At 54.6% G+C, this 17,328-nt stretch overlaps 1 protein-coding gene across 4 annotated transcripts in view; it reads right to left on the bottom strand.

The window, feature by feature from the left end:
- The window catches only part of NLGN3 (neuroligin 3), a 39,562-nt gene extending 22,243 nt beyond the window's left edge, over positions 1–17,319 (bottom strand). For all 4 annotated transcript variants that reach the window (XM_042039892.1, XM_042039894.1, XM_042039893.1 and 1 more), the window contains exon 1: positions 17,295–17,319. The gene's annotated coding sequence lies outside the window, so the exon portion shown is untranslated. The remainder of the gene's footprint in view (positions 1–17,294) is intronic.
- Between the last annotated feature and the right edge of the window lie 9 nt (positions 17,320–17,328).

The following is a 17,328-nucleotide window of genomic DNA, read 5'->3' as shown; positions in this document are numbered from 1 at the left end:
GCAGGAGCCGCCTGAGTTCCCACACCACGCAGCCCGTGCCCCTTGCCTGGGCTTCATCACAGCACTGCTCCCCTGTTCGGGTGCCACCACCCCTCATATACCAGCAAACTAGACCCACACGTCCTAGCCAGGCACCCATCTCGCCCACCAACACAGTGCCCATCAGCCTTCCCCCTCCACTGGCCAAAGCAGTGAGACCCCAGGCAGGGCCCGGGTGCTGGGCGGGCAGAAGGGGAACAGCCACAGCGCTTGTGGGCATCTGCCCTCCCTCCCCACCCGCTCCCTGTCCCGGCAAGCCCGGGGAGGCAGAGCTGCGCTCCCACGTCCCCGCCCGGGCTGGCAGCATCAGGAGGAGCAGCTGTGGCAGCCCCCCTGGGCCCGCGGGGAAGGGAGGGCACTGCAGATGGGGACCCGCGGATGTGTGTCAGCGAGCAGAGCTCCTGTGCCAGGGAGCCCTCGCTGGAGGCTGCGTGGATTCTCAGTGCTCTGCCCTTCACCTTCCCGCACCGCCTGTCGCATTTAGGGCTTATGTAAGTGCCCCCCGCCTCGGCTCCCCCCGCCAGCACCGCTGCTCCCGGGGGACCCGGGCACGGGGAGCCGCGGGGGCTGCACCCGCCCGCTGCTCCCCTCACCCCGGCCGGGCGAGCGCAGCATCAGCCGCCGGCTGGCTCCGCTCCTCGGCGGGCGGATCTTCAGCCGGGTCCCCGCGAAAAGGCGGTGGTGGCTCAGAGGATGCTCACTCGTCCTGTCTCAGCCACATGTCCTCCCCCTGGGAGAGACGGCAGCGCTGCTGGTGAGGCACCTCCGGTTTGCCCCAGGGCATCCTTACGTGCCCACCCGGTACATCTCTCCCAAGCTCAGAGGGGAGCAGAGTTGCCTTGAAATTATTGGAGCACAAAATAAGGGCTGTATGCAGATGGGAGTTTGCAGCTCTGGTGGAGGTTCAGTTGGGCAGGGATTCCACAAATAGAGAACACCTCATCCAATGAGGAAAATCCGCAGGGAAAAAACCCACCACCACCAAAAAAACCCCGCAAACCCTCCCAGACAGATAAACAGAAACCCACAAAAAAACCCACCCAAACAGAACACAACCAAAAATGCCCACAGAAGGTGTCTCAAATCTGTACTGCACATGTGCAGGCAACTCACTGCTGGTCATTAAGGAAATGGGTCCATGCTGTGCCTGCCCTCCTGATATGCCCAAAGAACTTGGCAGGCTCAGAAATCAGGGTAACACAGTAAATAGAAACACTCATCTCAGAAAATCGTGGTACTGCACTTGGCCCACCCAAACCGCGAGGCCTTGCAGGGCTGGGCATGCAGGCACCTCTCCAGAGCCTGCATCCCCATCCAAGGGAATGCAGGTAATGCCAAACAAGGAGGGCAGCACATCTCTGTACATCACTCCCCTTCACCTCCTCCTGCCTCACCAGGCAGCGACAGAAACACACCAGCAGGAGCACAACACCGCTGCGTTATTCCCCAAACAGATGCCAAAGCCTAAGAAATAAAAGCTGAGTCAAGGGCCAGAAAAACAGCTGAGGCACTCAGAGACCCCAAGCTCAGATCTGCCCACCACTGCTGGAGCTGCCTCTGCAGCACAGTGCCTTGGCTGCCCTGTTCTGCCTGCAGCTCTGGAAGAAAACTATCATTCATCTCATATTCCTTGCCACAATGCTCCTCCTTCAGCAGAGAACTGACCTTTGCCTAACAGCAATGTCCCAGGGGTGCAATGCTGGCCCAAGAGCCCCCAAAGCTGTATTCCCAAGCAGGATCTCAAAGATGCTTCAGACCCACCACTCTGCCTGACACTGCTGGAAGGCAAACTGCCCAGTGCAAATCTTCTGCTCAGGTTCCTTCAGGTACCGCAGGTTAGGATAAAGCTAATTATTAATGACTGTCATATCTAATTTGTATGACTGGAAGCTACAGCCAGCTTCCAGTCTTTATGATAGTGCATACAGTGCTCCCTGCAGAGCCATTTCAACTGATCCGTCATCATTTTCTGTCTTCAGGAGCACCACAGCCCTGCCAGCAGTAGTTCACCAGCTGATTTCTCAGCTCCAGAGCTTCCTCATGGCTGCAGCCACATGCTGCCATGGGCACTGCTGCTCCACCAACTCCTCCAGGCAAGCAATTTCATGGCACCAGGCAGTGCCACTACACAGCTGCCCAGCTGGGCTGCACACACCAGTCACAGGGCTGAATTCACAGCCCACTTTGCATCCTCGGAGCTTCCGCACGCCTACTGTAACCATCCTGTCCTGACACAATGAGGAATCTCTTTTCACAAAACACAGCCAAAAAACAGCTTCTTGCTACAGCTCCTCAGAATTACGCTATGATGATATTCCTCTGGGTTTTTGTTTAATCCTCATCCAGCTCTGAAAAAACACGGGAATCTGAAGACAAAAAAACATAAGCTAAGATAGAATTAAGCACACATTCTTAACTTAAACAAAATGATGCTACAGGACTTAAAACTGTCTCCAATAACGAGTTTTACAAAGCACGAGGCACAGAGGTGAGTTCTGTTAGTGATAGCCAAATATGTCCAGATATGGAGATGCACAGTCAAGGCCCAGCAGCCCTAATGTTACCCTGGAGAGACACAATGCCTTGACACTCAAATACAGCTCACGGTATTTTAACATTTGTAATTCCACATTTGGTTCCATCATTTTTTAAAGACTCTTTGCCTCCATCTGCCCATGTCCGCACAGCACAGAATAAAGGCACCCAAACAATCTCAGTGACATGCTTCTAAGCCTTCCTATGTTTGGATTTTTTTCAATTACATACCCAAAAAATGACACAAACCCTATATCTGAAATTCCCTGGGTTTCAAATGCCTGATTTGGGATAATTACAATACCCCTGTAACACATCTTATACCCTCATATTGCTGTTCTGTGCTCTGTGCTTTCTGATGTAACTTCATGTTAACATAACATTTAGGATGGGAATTTAGCCTTAATTTAATGCTGACAGACTGACATAAAACCCCCAGCTTAATCCTTTTCACTGTGGCTTGTTGCATGTGCCTTGCATTGCTGCCTGCTGCCTCAACAGCTCTTAAGCTTCTTGGTCTTTCAAAGCATGAGAAAGAACTGAGAGACCTGAGAAAGGACATTTCGTTCAGGGAAGCAATTCCCTTCACATCCCATGGGAGGTGGGAGCAAAACTTTCCCAGTTTTGCCGCCTACAGCGCTCTCACTCTTCCCTCCAGCAGGGAAGCCAAACGTGTCCCCCAGCAAAGATGGGCTGCTGCCTGCCTGCAGCCCCGCACCAGGAGCCGTGCCTGCCAACTCGAAACGAAACCGGGCTGGGCTGGGCAGGCACAGCCAAACTGGGAATGCTCAGACAAGCACGCAGTGAGAAACTGGGAGGATAAAGACACCGCAGGCATCCCAGGTCACTCTGCCAGGGCGCTGGTGGGTGAGCAGAGGAAGTGAGGCTGCTAGCTGTTGGGGATGTTATTCATGTGCTTTGGAAAACAAATGCTCTATAGGTATTTCCACGGCCACACTGTCTGCCAGGCGGCTTCCTCCTCAACAAAGAGACTCTCTCCATGGAAACCTGGGCGGGTGGGATCCTCTGGAAGCCTCTCTCGCAGATTCATATTCAGGCATCTCAACACCAGCCAGACAAGCCGGATCCACACCTCCTCTGGCAGACAGCCGAGGAGATGCGAGCAGACAGCCTGCTCTCGTATTGGACCCTTCATCAGGGCCCAGCCTCCTGCCCTGGAGCACCAACCCCAAGCTCATCGCACTGATGTTGTGCCTCTATGCCCCATGAGGTTCAGAGCCAGGACAGATGGAGATGTCAAAGCACCCAGCTGGCACAGATGGATGATGGATGATGGATGATGGATGATGGATGGATCTCCTTCCAACAGCAAGCAGACAGGATGTCCCATTGCACCCTCCAGCCACTGTGCCTTGTGCAGCTGTGCTCACCATTTGACCCCATTGTACCTTGCTGAGGGCCAGCCCATGCACCTCAGAACAAACACGCACCCAGCAAGCAGCACGAGAAACCCCTGCCTTCTCTTCTCCAGGTGAGCTCCAAACCTTTCCACCAGCCTGTGCTCCAGGAGCTCAGGCTGGTGCTCAGCTCTTAGCAAGCAGCACCTGCTAGACCCACTCCCCACCTGGCATCTTCTCTCCTCCACTGGGCAGTAATCCCAGCTCTCACCCAGCCCCATCCCACCTGGCCTACAACACTGCAGAAACCCCACAGAAAACCCTGGGGAGCACAATTGGACTGATGTGCTTGTGTCCCTGTGTCCCAGCAGCCCCTCAAGAGCATCCCTATGCCTGCAGGTCTCAGCCCAGGTTACCCATCCATGCCACAGGCAGATGTTTCCTGGTCCCACAGCACTGTGGGGGCATTTCCCAGGTCCATCACAGAGCTGGTGAACAGTGATAGATGGTTCACAGTTACCCTGAAAAGGACATGTAGGGTTTCAGAAAGGTCTGCCCCGCTGCTGCTGCTCTGTGTTCCCATGAATGACCTAAACAACAGAACAGAGTATGTTTCAAAATCTGCATGTGACACCCCGGCACTTTAGAGGCCAGGATGGGAATTTGACATGCTCCTGACAGACTGGAAAAAGGGTTGAGAGATGATGGGCAGGACTGTAAGTCACTGGGAGGTAAAAAATCGCACAAACAGGCCACAGAAGAAAAGACAGCAGCAGTTCTGCCACAAGGGTCATGAGGGCTACAGGTGAGTACAAGCTGAACGGGAGCCAGCATATCATTGCCACAAAAAAAAGGCAACTACAGGAGGATGTGTGAAAGGTCAGCTTACACATGAAGTAATTACTCTACTCTCAGCTTGTAAAGACACACCAAGTTATTATACTGTTGTCCAGAGAACCAGTTCATGCCCCAAAAGATTTGGACTAACTGAGAGAGGCCATGGGAGACCAGCAAGATCACCAAAAAGCCTTGGAGAAAAGTCTGGAAGATGGGGATTAGTCTAGACAAGACAAGTCACAGGGCACAATTTTATAACATGCAAAAGCCACTGCAAAAAAGTTCAGAACACTCTGCCCTTTTGTGCTAGGTAGGAGACACATTCATATAACGAAAGAAAAGTGTACCCCAGGAGAAGTTAAAGCACTCCATGACTATCTGCAAAGGGTGCTACGTGGCAGATGGATGGACCAAGTGAACCCCAGCATCCCCTCCAGCCCAGTCTCTTACACTTCTCATTACACTGGCTGGCAGCTCTGCCCCTGCCCTCATTCATCCGGCATTTGTCACCATCTGGGTATACACATCCACCTTGGCCATGAACCCTCCAGCATTTAGGGTGCAGAGCAGAGCACTTAGGAGGCTTCCCAGTACCATGGAGCCCAAAACACCTGTTCTCCACTCTGCAGAGGCCTCTCCCAGAGTCCAGCGTTCCCCACCTCACTCTCCTCCTGAGGCACATCTGCAGCCCCCCAATATCAGGCACCACAGCCACTCTAATGGGACAGAAGGAAAACCTCATAAACCTCACCCTCGCTTGCATCAAGTGCAAGATACATCCCTGTGCCTTGCCTTTCCTAGCTCCTATCCACACTACCACCAATATTTAAAGCAAGCTGGATGTCAGAAGCCTATGAGACACTCCACTGAACATCCTTTGCCCTGGGGAGAGGATGAGGGACCACGTGAGAAGTGTCAGTTAAGTTCCTCCACGCTGCAAGAACATATGTGGGACAGAAGCTCTTTGACAACTCCCAGACACATGCCAAGATCCTCGAGAGCTTCCATTCATAACAGAAGAATGTTACTCAAAATCCCTAGAAACAGACAATTTCAAGAGCCACTTCTGCTGTGGTGCCAAAGGCCTCCCTCTGCAATATGGCCTGTCACCATTTGCTCCATGGCCTTTAATGAGTTCTTCATGAAGGAGCCAAGCCCGCCTTGGGAAGGATACCAGGGGCAAAGCAGACCTTTCCTTTGCCCACATTTCAGCCTTTCCAGACATTTTTGGTGTTGAATGCCAGCAAACTGTTCGATTCCCGGCTCCAGAAGACACGCTACCCAGCAGGTGATATAACCTGGATCATTTCCAACTCTTGTTTAGCATCAAGAGCTCCAAAAATGCAGGAGGTTTCTCAGTGTCACTGAGCTGTGACTGGTGATGCTGCTAAAGGACAGCCCATGAGCACTCCAGCAGGGACAGCGTTGGGGTCAGCACCCAATAGTGCTGATGCAAGAAGAAGGTGACCACTATAGAGGATCCAAGGACAACTGTGCTTGAAAGCCTGGAGTCTTTTGGAGTGGGCTACATGCTCACCTTGAGTTAGTCCCGATTTTGACTGACCTTCCCACTGACTGCTTCCCGGGAGCCTGGTGGAAAGGCGAGAGAGGGCCACGTGGCACAGCCAGCAGCTGCTGTGTGAGCAGCAGGCTCTGCCAGGACAGGAAGAGGGCAGTGGCAGCAGCCTCTCGGTGGGCTGGCGGGTTCCCACACAGCTCAGGGATAGCTGTTGGAAGCAGGCTATTTATTGCCACGCTCTGGATAGAAATAATCTGGATTATCTCACGTTCTGGCTTTCCTGACCCCAGCACGAAGACACAGCTTTTCTCTTCCTCACCTTGCTATTTGCAGTTTCAATGTACAAACACTCGCCTGCAGGGGCAGAGGTTAACGAGAAGCACTGTCCGAGCACAGCTGAACCCACACTCGCTCCCCGGCAGCGAAGGAAGCGCCTGCCTCAGCCCGGAGGATCTCAGAGCCGGCAACGTGTGCATGTGGCATCTCTCTGTCCCGCTCAGGAGGGACGGCGCGGCGGAGCCGGGCTGCTTCCCGGAGCCCCGTGTGAGGTCGAGAGTTCCCCGCACCCCGCGGGAGCTGTCCCGTCAGCACCGCCCGGGAACCGCAGCTCCGGGACCGGGGCAGCCCCGAGGCTCCTGACGGCTTCCTGAGGAGAGGGAGGTGCTGAGCTCTTCTCCCTGGGATCCAGCGATAGCGCATGAGGGAACGGTTCAAAGATGTGCCGGGGAGGTTTACACTGGGCGTTAGGAAGCCTTTGCTTAGCCGGAGGGTGGTCAAACACTGGAACAGGCTTCCTAGAGAGGTGGTCGACGCTTCAAGCCTGTCAGTGTTTAAGACGCGTTTGGACAACGCCCTTAACCACATGCCTTAATTTTAGGTCAGCCCTGAATGGGCCAGGCAGTTGGACTGGATGATCACTGTAGGTCCCTTCCAACCAAAATTATTCTATTCTATTTCTATTCTATTCTATTCTATTCTATTCTTCACAAATACATGTTAGAATTACTCCACCTCTGGCTTCGTGCAGGCAGGTGACTGACAATGCAAAAGTGCATCCACAGAACCCTGGAATTTCCAGACGAGTACTCAGGGAGTGAGCTGACAGACAATCTGCTTTCAGCAAGCCCTTGGCACCAGCACAAAGTTCATGCCAAGACAACTTGCTCACTCTCCCACACATCACAAACAAGCACCAGGCACCTACTCCAAGGCAATATAATCTCTCTCAAATCTGTGATCAACACTCCACAGCTAGCAGCCCAAGTGCAAATCTCACCCAGCAAAGAGAGAGCTGGCTCCAGCAGCAGCATTCCCCTCACTTCCTTCTCCAGCTTCAGGAAGCCGCACATTGACATTATTCCACCTGCTCACCACCATCCCCCTCACATCTGCCAGAGCGATGCCTCCTGTGTCCACTCCCAAATAACTGCCCTGGAAACTACCATGGCTAACAGGGGCCATTTTTAAGGTTAACATGGATCATTATGACTGAACCGTGTTAGGGAACAATTACACAAGCACAAGGCTCTTATCAATAAGCTTCTGAAAGTCCAAGTCCAAACACATTCATATTTCTTACGTTAGCAAAAGCACGTTTGAAGTCCAATAAAGAAAGGAGACTTTGGTGACCCAAAGAGGCTGGCTCAATCACTCCCCCATTTCTGAAATGCCTGAAACTAAGAGGCAAGTATGAAACCAAGTTGCTGATGCAATGTCCTTCCCCAAAACTCTCTCATACCTCAGCCTCTCAAGCTCCTTTCTGGGCACCCAGCCATGCAAAGGACACGAAGCTCCTACAACCAATGGGCCATGGGCAATTTGCACAAAGCTCTGTCCTACCCATACCACCACCTGTGCTAAGAACAGCTCAAGACATCTCACACAAGCTCCAAGGGAAGCTGAGAAAGCATCAGTGGCTGCAGGCAGGGCGAGTGTGTGCACAGCCAATGCTTTCCATGGACTAGCGTGGACTGGGGGAGGCTCTATAAATGTAAGGAGGTGGGCTGGGCAGAGAGGAACCGACTGCAGCTTAAAATACATGGACTTCCTGCAAATGTGATTAGGGAGGGTGGGCAACAAAATCCAAGAGTGTTCTGAATGGGAACAGCTACACCCGAAATAAGTTGTCAATGTTTCATTTTTACTGACTCAAAGTAGGAAGGCAAAACCACTTAATCAAGGGTTGAAATCCAGACGGTGGCTTTGGAGCCTCTGGTTTCAGCAGCAGAGCCAGTAAAGGCCTGTTTCTTTTACCAACACCTGCCCCAACCACCTATGTCTGCCTAACATCACTCCACTCTTTATCAGCTCAAAAAGGTTTTGCAGGGCAGAATTGTAAAATAGATCATGGAAGTAATCTGGGCTAAAGGTAATAACACCCAGGACAAAGAACAAAGATGAAGAAAATAGCTGGAGACAAGTAGGAACTGACTTTTGCACAGAAGCTGAAACATGACACAGTAAGTTTTCTTGTGCAGAGATAAGGTTACAAGTTATCTGGCAGTGTACAAGCACCATCTTTTTGCACCACTTGTTACCGCCTTGTCTTGTACCATGAGGCCAAGCCCGTGGAGCAAGGTGGCTCTATGGGGAGAGCACATCCCCATGCAAGGGGGGGTGTGGGCCATCCCTTGAGGGTGACAATGCAGGAAGCAGTGTGCTCCCTCAGGATGCAAGAAAGCCCAAGCATTGCAGTCCAGCACCAAATTGTTTCCTCACTGCAGGGTCTTTGCTCAGGAAAGCTGTCCTAGCAGGTGTTTGAGCTCACTGTCCACACCACCTCCACCTTGTTACAATAGTCTCTGCTGCCAGGTGAAACACCAGGCAGGCTCTGCACAGACCCAGGAATGCCAGGCTGTGCCACCCCATGCTCCCGAGTTTCCCACAGCTGGGAGAGCTGTGGGTCCTGTCCTGTGCCAGAGAGATGCCTCAGCTGAACTCCAGCCCATCGCCCTACTGTGTGCCCCAGTCCCCACCGGACTCAAGATGCTGAGCTTTATGTTAGTGCAAGTGGCCCTCACCAAAGACCAGATGTGATTTCCTGACCATATTGCAAATGCCTCTTTGAGCCTAATGGCATCAGCAGCGACCCGCTGCTCCATGACACTGCAGCTTGCCTGGGGGCACAGTTAGTGCCAGCTCTGCCGTGGCCGGCCTGGGAGATCACGCTCCCCTCCTCACAGCGCTGGACTCTTCATCTACAACAGAGGGCTGCTCTCTGCAAAGCAGGGAGTGGGATACCCAGACATGGACTGGGGCCGGAGATGGGGAGCAGTGACCACTGGTAGCAACGCACAGGTAGGGCAGAGCACGAGTCAGCACAAGCTGCATTTGCTAATGCTGTCATGCATATTCCCTCTGCTCCCACCGGCAAGCAGGTTTCGCTGGAAACATCAGAAAGATCCAAATGCGGGGGTGGGAAAATGCCATTGTTGCTGGAAGCACCATGGACTCCTCCATCCACACCACCACCCTGCAAGCTGCTGGTGGCAGAGGGCACCGGGTCCCGTTCCCTCCCATCTGCACCGCGCTCCTCGCCCCCGCGGGGCAGGGGACACCATCCCAGGGCAGCACCTCCTGGCAGGGCTCCTGCGGGAGCCGGGACCGCACACCCAGAGCCAACATGACACAGCGTCAAGCAGCCACATCCTGCAGCAGCCACCGCTCCTCCAGGGTGACGTCAGCCTCCGCAAGAGCTGGCAGGCAGGACATGCTGTGCATGCCGGCCGCGCTGCTCCCAGACACCGCCTGGCTCCGGCGCACACTGTGGCCTGTGTCCCTCACCAGCGACGACTGATCTACAAATTGAATTTCACACTTGCACGCTCCAGAATAAGGCACAGGTGCTCGAGAAGCCACCCTCCCCCTCTCCACATCTGCCTTCCCGCTCGCCCCACCCCGCTGCTGAGCGCCGGGATAATGGCTGGCGGCTGTGAAGGAGCTCCTGGGCAAAGCCCCGACAGGTACAGGCGGCATCGGCTCACGGCAGAGCTGCCACGCTCGGGGCGACATCAGGGCGAGGGGAGCCCTGGGACCCTGGCACAAGGGCCACCCACGTGTGCTGCTGGCACGACACAGCGTCCAAACCCGCCCATCTGCAGCTGAATGAGATAAAAGCCCATCCCAGAGTTACTGGTTTCCCCAGAAACTCCACAGGCTTTCCCAGGAATTCTGGAAACGCACAGATTTGGTATGTGCTCCAGTAAGCCACCGAAAGAGTTGGTACAGTTATCACAGCCAGAAAGCACCATTAGCACGGGTTGTGTGCACAGCTGGCAGCCTGGACAGATGTGGTCACCTCAGAAGGACCTCGGACAGCCCAAGTGGATGGTGCAGCCCAAGCCCACGACAGCCTCTACCCAACCAAGAGGAGCAGCTTCCTTAAGCAGAGGAGCCTGCCCTCAACAAGGCCACCAGGTGCTCACATTGCCAAACCAAAACCAAAGCTGGTGTGACTAAGCAGAAGACCATGGAAGCACCCTGGACTGGAGAGTCAGCCTGCAGCCACAGCAGCTCCACGAGGTCTTGCTCATGCAGCCAGGGCTCACTAGAGACTGTAGGTCAGGCAAGCCAGCAGCTAGAAAGGAAACCCATTCAAATTTAATCCAAAATGTATTTGCTATTTTCCCTTGTAAATTTATCCTCCCATATTTTCTATCTTCAAGCACAAAAAAGCAGAAAGCCTAAAACCTCTGGCAAAAAAAAAATCCTTTAATGTGTTTTACTGCAAATACCACCTCGTGTTAAGAAATAAGCTGGACTGAAGCAAATCAGGCACCCTGGGGATGCCCTGTCTCTCCAGAGGGAGCAGACCAGAACGAAGCAGGACATACAGGCATGCTGCAAGGACCAACAATGCCAAGGAAAGTCAAGTTCAAGTGCCAAGACAGCTCTCATGCTCGCTGCTGCTCCTCAGAGGTCCCTGAGCACTGCTCTGCCTCAGCAGATGCCCACTTGGAAGCGTCGCTCCTGGCGGACACAGAAGGAGGTTTTTGTTGCAGAGTAGGCAACCAATTGGCTCCTCTCAAAGTCATGAGCATGAAAGTACAGCAGCTCCCTGCCCAAATCTGCAACCTCAGATTCTCATCCAGAGACCCAGTGGCAACAGAGACCGAAAAGACAAGACAGAAACAGAGATTTCTCGAGGCACAGGACAGCCGCTATCCAAGGGAGATCTTTGGTTTGTGGTTGCAAGAACACCCTTGTGCTGGATGGACACTTCCCTCAGTCCTCCAGGAATTCATAAGGATAAAAACCAGCGTCCTCTTCATGAGCAACAACCTCACTTGACCTCATCCTGCTGCCTGCCAGCCAAAACCCACTGGGGACCACTGGGTCCCCAGCTCATCCCTGAATCCTCCTCTCCAAGTCCATTTCTCCCACAAGAAGCCAACGGCTCCCAAGCCAAGGCTCACGTTTCCCCTTTGTCCTCGCATGTCTGTGGTCTGCTCAGGAGTTGGGGAACAGCCTTTTGGCATCCCACATTTGCCAAGGTAAGGCTGAACTGGACCCTCACTGGTAGCAGGACATGAGTCTTTTCTCATTTGAGGATAAAACCAGGAACAAAACTGACACTGATGTTTCCTGATGTGTGTGAGAACAGGCAGAGACAGGGGATTGGAGGAGGGGGAGATGAAGATCAGATCCCTGGTGATCCCACGGTGCCTATCACATGCAGCAAGTACCAGGGAACTGGGACAGCTCTAAGATGAGACTCCAGCTCTGCTGCCAGCGTGTCCCTGTGCCCAGAGGAAGCAGAGCTGTCAGGGAACACAGCAGGAAGGGATATTGCCGTTCATTTTCAAACCAACTGAATTAGTACCTGATCAGTATACAAAAGCCTGCCAGAGGTCTCCAGCAAAGGGTCCCGTGAAGCCCAGGCTTGGTGCTTAGCACAGGTCTTGTATCTCCCAGCAGGTGCACCTCCATCATGTGGGGAAATCATCCCACACTCTCAGTGAGGAAGCAGGACTGAGCATGCACCTGTCACCCTGTGCCAAGCTAAGTAACACAGCTGGATGGAGATTAAACCCATCCTTCCTTACTAGAGCCCAGAGCTCCCTCCTGGCTCCACACTCTCTGGTGGGCAGAATGTTATGAAAATAACAGAGCAGACCAAAAGTCCTCCTTGCTCTGTGTACTTGCAAGCAGTCAGAAGCACAAGCAATTCACAGCTCAGCAGCTGCCCAAGTCGGAGGTGGATCTCAGTGTGTTTATTGGTTGTGGGGGAAACCTCTTGTCCTTCTTGAAATCATCCCATTTCTCCTGAAACTAATGCAAGGTTTTGTTGTTCATGACACCTTGTCCTGAGGACTTCTGTGATTTGATAGCACATCTGCAAGAGGCAATGCCCCTCCTCCTGTTTGGCACCTCCTGATAGCTTAATTTGATGTGACCTTGTACTCGTATGAAAATAAACAATGAACAGTTAACCTCTATCACTTCTCTCCTGGCCTCCTGTAGACACATCTTATCCATCTTCTGTTGTTTCTTTCCCAGTCTGAAGAACCCTGCCTTATTTAGCCCTTTTTTTTGCAGAGAGGCCACCAGACCTCTGACCAACTCTGCTGCAACTTCCAGGCATTTGACTCCACAATGATCTCAACACCCACACATCTCTCCTGAGCTCTCCGTGGGCAGCTCTAGAGACAGAGACACAGAGCAACCCCTGTCCCCTTCTCCTCCATCACTGTCCCATGAGTCCTCAAGTTGCTCAGTGGTGCCTGGAGTTATGTGAGGGCAGAGGAAAGACACGAACACAGTTGGACTCACACATTCACCTTCACAACTCCTTTAGCACTGGGTGCCAGCATCAGAACATGGATGAAGCCACCTCCATGAGGAGTGCCATGCAGACATTCTGGCCACGCTACAGACTTGGGCTTCTTCTCCCACTCCTTTAGAGCAGCACCAAACCACTGCTTGATGAAGGCCAAGCCCCTGCAGCCCCTGATCACCACAAAAGGCCATTCTCAGCAATCTCCTCCCCAAGCCCATCTCAGAAGCCTCCTGACCAAACTTTTCCCAGACATCCTTGCCCTCAGCAGCCCAGGCCCAGACCCAAACAAGGCTCGTGCACCATACAAGCCCTGTAACATGTTCTCTCTGCAACCTTTCCCAAACTTTGCCACCTGTTTTGCTGGCACAGCCAGAGCAACTGGCCACCAGGCAAAGTTTCAGCTCTGCTTGCCAGACACCTTACAGGATATGCTCTCACTGAGATGCAGTTTGAAAATAACAGATGTTACTCCACTGTTCTGCATTTTTCAGTGTCAGGAACAAGGCTTCTTTACCAACAATCCTCTGAGCTCCTTGCCAAGGTGGTCTCATCCCAATCAGCGCTCCTCAGCACAAAATCTTGCTCGCAGACAGCCACTGGCACGTGCTGTCCCTCCTGCCAGGCAGACAACATGGCAAAAGGAATATACTGCAAGAGCAGAGTTTCCACACACGACTTCAAGACTAAGCAGGAGCACAGGTTTCATCATGGACTGCAATACCACATGACTACTGAGCCCAGACAAGCCAAACTTCACATAACCTCCCATCCAGGGAAAACTTCCAGGAGATACACAAACCAGACAGGACCCGGCAGCTGCAGCCAGAAGCACCCATGTCTTTGCACTGCTCCCTCTTCATCCCCCTTTCCTCTCAGTCAGACTCGCTCCAGGGTCTGAATGATGTGGGTTCAAACTGGCAGCTCTGGCAATTGCAGGACCATTTATTCATTCGCCTCACACCCACAGTAGAATCCTGCTGAGGCCAGCAGCACACAGTGCTGGTCACAGCCTGCTCCCTGCCCCCAGCTCCGGGGAGCATCACGGTAGGAGACCACCAGAGCATTCAGTCCCCCATCCAGCACCATCCAGCTCAGCTCAGTCCTCAGACCCAGCTCTCCTCGAGTTCCCTGGTACCAGGATCCAACCTGCCTCCTCCTGCTGACGTGCCTCGTGCTGGCTGTGACCACCTCCCCTCAGTGCCGACCCAGGAGCCACAACGCCCTTGGCTGCCTTTCAAAGCACTGTCAGTGGCAGCCAATAACCACAGACCACCAGCAGAGGAATCTCTGTCTGGGATCCCACAGGGAGCCAGCAACTCCCATCCCAGTGGCACTGGGAGTTCTAAGGAGAGAGCCAAGCTGTCCCTGCCCCATCCCTCTGCACTTGGTGCACGGGATGGCAGATACCAGCCTCTCTGTGCTCTGCTCTGAGATTCCACAGGCTCCTCTGCAGCTCCACAACTTGTTGCATACACGCTCCATGTTCCCATCCTCACCACTTCCCACCATCCTTCCACCCTTCTACTGTTACTGAATCCGTCCAGCTGCCACTAGTGCAGCATGGACACTTCCACACTGCTCTGTCTGAGGCCATAGTAGCTCCTGGACAGCCAAGAGAGCTTCCTTTCTCCCCTGTCTGCTGCAAAGAAACAGCTTCTAGAAGGAAGGATACAGGAAGATGGCAGCAAATTGCTTGGGAGGCAGCAGACTCACTGTGGCTGGGGGTGTTTAGGAGCTGGCTGAGCTGATGCTGTTTGGGAATTGTTTAGATGGAGCTCAGAGACTTGATGACTTCGACATCCCTTTCTTATCAGCTGTCCTAAAATACCTCCTCCTTTAACACAAAGGCCAGTATGGACCTGCCAGAGGATTTTGGCAATCACTGTCTCCTTGCTCTTGCTCACGGACTATATGTGATCCTGATCAAAAGACACCTGGAACAAATCCCTGTCTGTGCTGGACGTGAGCACCCAGAGCAGACCCCACAGAGAGTCAGGAAAGACACAGCCACCACATCTGGAGCCTCAGCACAGTGCTCTGCCAATTCTCACGCTGCCTTCTGAAGCTTTGGCAGGCTCCTGTCCCTGGGCAGCCTGCTCAGTAGCTCTGCTCATGACTCCCAGGTTCTGGCTGCCCTCACCACCCCGATCTCGAGCACCTTCCCTCCAGCCCTTTGGGACAAAAGCCTCTACACGGGGTCTGGAAAAGAGACAGCCCCAGATGAAAAGTGCAGGGCAACCCCCTTGGCATGGGCTCAACCTTCCTCTCCAACAAGGCTGCCCTAGATGCCCACTGCTGTTGAGTGTGGGCAATCGGAGGCTTCAAGAGGCAGCACCACGCAGACCCTGCCAAGATGGGCACTGCAGCTCCCATTTCCTCAGCACAGCACTGTGCAGGGCCCTCACACCCATGTCCGAGGGCTGCCCTGCACCTTGGCAGCTTCTGCTTGTGCTCTGGAGGTTGAGAGCTGCATGTTTGCAGGTGTCCAACCAAACTCCACATCCCGACTGCACACGTAACCATGGCAACTGCACATGCGAGTGGCAAAGCCTCGAGCCCGGCTAACTGCAAATGCAAATGAAGCAAACACATGAACAGTGCTAAAAGTGTGACCTCTAAATGTCAGCCTTTAACCGTTTTGCAGACACCAGCTCTGGTGGCGGCCGCCTGCAGCCTGCAGAGCAGGAAGAGGTCTGGTTCCTGTGGGGACCTCTGGGTGCCCAGCCCTGCACCAGGCATTGGCATGGGTGCTTGGGTGCACCCCTGGCACAGGCATTTCCCAGAGCTGAGTGACTCCTGCCTTGGCAACCAGCAGCTCCCTCTCTGAGGACACTTCCACTCCTTACCCAACTGGCAGATGCTCCCAATTCCACAGAGCAACCTGGTTTGCAGGGGAAGGAAGGTCCCACCAGGCTGACACAAAGCATGGCCAGCACAGGGGCTCATAGGGAGATGGCCCTGCCATCACCTGGGGCCAAGCCAGCAGCAGCATCAGATGAGGCACTCTCAAAGGATGGAAGGAAAATCCCAGCCTTTCAGGGATGTCATGTCAGAGCCACCTCCCTAAGGGAGGTCTGTGGCCTTGGGAAAGGCTGCCAGCAGAGGCAGAAGGAGGTGTCACCATTTGGGAGAGTGTGGTCCAGGAACTGACTGGCTGGACAAAGGCCTCAGGTCCCTCATCATTCCTACCCCTTGCTGCTGACAGCACTGGCTGCAGACAGACCCCAGCACTGACCACCACCCACCACGTCTGTCCTGCTTCACGGCTTCGAGCACGATGAAGTCAAGCTCAGGTGAACGGTGCCAGCTCCAGCCACAGCGCACATCACTGGGGCCACAACACCTGCACCCACCAGCCCACTCAGGGACGGATGGATAGATGGATGAACGGATATCTGGCCCACTGCCGCACTCAGGGATGAGCACAGCCAGCTGTCTGACAGCAAGCCTGCCTCCAACTCGGTCCCTGGCCCGAGAGAGAAATAGGGAATGTCCTTTCACTCCAGGAGCCCAGTGGCTAATGTCATTCCTAACGCTATGCCAAGTAAACTGAGCCAAGGGGATCTCCTGCCTGCCCTTGACCCAGGGATGCTCACAACAGCAGCCTCATGCCTGTCAGCACGAGGAACATCCTTGCACACCAAATAACCCACCTCCCAGGACCTACACCAGTACCCCCAGTACGTACACCACACCACAGACACCCCACAGCCCCGGGGAGGATCCCAACCCCTGGAGTGAGAGCGCTCCAGCCCGGAGAGCCCTTGCTCCCCGCTCTGTGCTGGGTCTGACGGGCCGGGCCGAGCGGGACCGGGCAGCCCGGCGGATGCGGGGCGGGGGCCGGGATGCGGGGCGGGGGCCGGGATGCGGGCCGCGCAGCTGAGGCGGGCGCACAATCCCCCTTTCAGCACGTCGCCATGGCAACCCGCCGGCTCGCCGCGGCCGCTCATCCGGCCCCGTTAACCCTCGCCGTTACCCGCCGCCGCCGCGCTCGGCCCCACCCGTTAACCCCCGCCCCGCCGCGCTCCGCTCCGACGCCCGACTCCGGGACCGCGACCCGAACCGGGACCACCCCCCGCCCCGAGAGCCCCACGGCCGGCGCGGCGGTCACCCCCAGCCCCGCGCCGCGGGGCCGGTCCGGTCCCGTCCGGCCGCCCTCCCCATCAGGAGCCGCCGCGGGCCGGGCCGTGCCGGTCCGTGCGGGGCGGGGCGGGGCGGGCGCACTCACCGTCGGGGGCGGCGGCGCGGCTGGGCCATGCCGG

Source organism: Corvus kubaryi, unplaced genomic scaffold (assembly GCF_017639235.1).
Source record: "Corvus kubaryi isolate FWS band 111438036 unplaced genomic scaffold, C.kubaryi_AGA036_p1.0 37395, whole genome shotgun sequence".
Lineage (NCBI taxonomy): Eukaryota > Metazoa > Chordata > Aves > Passeriformes > Corvidae > Corvus > Corvus kubaryi.
The sequence above is the reverse complement of the archived record's forward strand: the minus strand, read 5'-3'. Positions and strand labels throughout refer to the sequence as shown.